Consider the following 2,500-nt stretch of genomic DNA (forward strand, 5'->3'; position numbering starts at 1 on the left):
CGCCGCTCGCTCGCGCAGCCAAAAATGGCCAGTTTTGGCCCGTTTTGGCCAGTTTTTGGCCTGTTTTTGCGTTGCGCGGTGACCATCTTGAGCGGAGCAAAATGTCAGCCATCTCAGCACCCTGGAACCCCCCGGGTGGCACAGGGCTGGATGGGGCTTTCGTATAGCAGGGACGGTGATGCCTCTCGCTTCGCTCGCTGTCCGCCGCTCGCTGCTCGCTCGCGCAGCCAAAAATGGCCAGTTTTGGCCCGTTTTTGGGCCGTTTTGGCCTGTTTTTGGGCTGTTCTTGCGTCGCGCGGTGACCGTCGTGAGCGGAGCAAAATGTCAGCCATCTCAGCACCCTGGAACCCCCCGGGTGGCACAGGGCTGGATGGGGCTTTCGTATAGCAGGGACGGTGCTGCCTCTCGCTTCGCTCGCTGTCCGCCGCTCGCCGCTCGCTCGCGCAGCCAAAAATGGCCAGTTTTGTCCCGTTTTTGGGCCGTTTTGGCCTGTTTTTGGGCTGTTCTTGCGTCGCGCGGTGACCGTCGTGAGCGGAGCAAAATGTCAGCCATCTCAGCACCCTGGAACCCCCCGGGTGGCACAGGGCTGGATGGGGCTTTCGTATAGCAGGGACGGTGCTGCCTCTCGCTTCGCTCGCTGTCCGCCGCTCGCCGCTCGCTCGCGCAGCCAAAAATGGCCAGTTTTGGCCCGTTTTTGGGCCGTTTTGGCCAGTTTTTGGCCTGTTCTTGCGTCGCGCGGTGACCGTCGTGAGCGGAGCAAAATGTCAGCCATCTCAGCACCCTGGAACCCCCCGGGTGGCACAGGGCTGGATGGGGCTTTCGTATAGCAGGGACGGTGCTGCCTCTCGCTTCGCTCGCTGTTCGCCGCTCGCCGCTCGCTCGCGCAGCCAAAAATGGCCAGTTTTGGCCCGTTTTGGCCAGTTTTTGGCCTGTTTTTGCGTTGCGCGGTGACCATCTTGAGCGGAGCAAAATGTCAGCCATCTCAGCACCCTGGAACCCCCCGGGTGGCACAGGGCTGGATGGGGCTTTCGTATAGCAGGGACGGTGATGCCTCTCGCTTCGCTCGCTGTCCGCCGCTCGCTGCTCGCTCGCGCAGCCAAAAATGGCCAGTTTTGGCCCGTTTTTGGGCCGTTTTGGCCTGTTTTTGGGCTGTTCTTGCGTCGCGCGGTGACCGTCGTGAGCGGAGCAAAATGTCAGCCATCTCAGCACCCTGGAACCCCCCGGGTGGCACAGGGCTGGATGGGGCTTTCGTATAGCAGGGACGGTGCTGCCTCTCGCTTAGCTCGCTGTCCGCCGCTCGCCGCTCGCTCGCGCAGCCAAAAATGGCCAGTTTTGTCCCGTTTTTGGGCCGTTTTGGCCTGTTTTTGGGCTGTTCTTGCGTCGCGGGGTGACCGTCGTGAGCGGAGCAAAATGTCAGCCATCTCAGCACCCTGGAACCCCCCGGGTGGCACAGGGCTGGATGGGGCTTTCGTATAGCAGGGATGGTGCTGCCTCTCGCTTCGCTCGTTGTCCGCCGCTCGCCGCTCGCTCGCGCAGCCAAAAATGGCCAGTTTTGGCCCGTTTTTGGGCCGTTTTGGCCAGTTTTTGGCCTGTTCTTGCGTCGCGCGGTGACCGTCGTGAGCGGAGCAAAATGTCAGCCATCTCAGCACCCTGGAACCCCCTGGGTGGCACAGGGCTGGATGGGGCTTTCGTATAGCAGGGACGGTGCTGCCTCTCGCTTCGCTCGCTGTCCGCCGCTCGCCGCTCGCTCGCGCAGCCAAAAATGGCCAGTTTTGGCCCGTTTTGGCCAGTTTTTGGCCTGTTTTTGCGTTGCGCGGTGACCATCTTGAGCGGAGCAAAATGTCAGCCATCTCAGCACCCTGGAACCCCCCGGGTGGCACAGGGCTGGATGGGGCTTTCGTATAGCAGGGACGGTGATGCCTCTCGCTTCGCTCGCTGTCCGCCGCTCGCTGCTCGCTCGCGCAGCCAAAAATGGCCAGTTTTGGCCCGTTTTTGGGCAGTTTTGGCCAGTTTTTGGCCTGTTCTTGCGTTGCACGGTGACCGTCGTGAGCGGAGCAAAATGACAGCCATCTCAGCACCCTGGAACCCCCCGGGTGGCACAGGGCTGGATGGGGCTTTCGTATAGCAGGGACGGTGCTGCCTCTCGCTTCGCTCGCTGTCCGCCGCTCGCCGCTCGCTCGCGCAGCCAAAAATGGCCAGTTTTGGCCCGTTTTTGGGCCGGTTTGGCCAGTTTTTGGCCTGTTCTTGCGTCGCGCGGTGACCGTCGTGAGCGGAGCAAAATGTCAGCCATCTCAGCACCCTGGAACCCCCCGGGTGGCACAGGGCTGGATGGGGCTTTCGTATAGCAGGGACGGTGCTGCCTCTCGCTTCGCTCGCTGTTCGCCGCTCGCTCGCGCAGCCAAAAATGGCCAGTTTTGGCCCGTTTTTGGGCCGTTTTGGCCAGTTTTTGGCCTGTTCTTGCGTTGCGCGGTGACCGTCGTGAGCGGAGCAAAATGTCAGC

Source organism: Musa acuminata, unplaced genomic scaffold (assembly GCF_036884655.1).
Source record: "Musa acuminata AAA Group cultivar baxijiao unplaced genomic scaffold, Cavendish_Baxijiao_AAA HiC_scaffold_1136, whole genome shotgun sequence".
Lineage (NCBI taxonomy): Eukaryota > Viridiplantae > Streptophyta > Magnoliopsida > Zingiberales > Musaceae > Musa > Musa acuminata.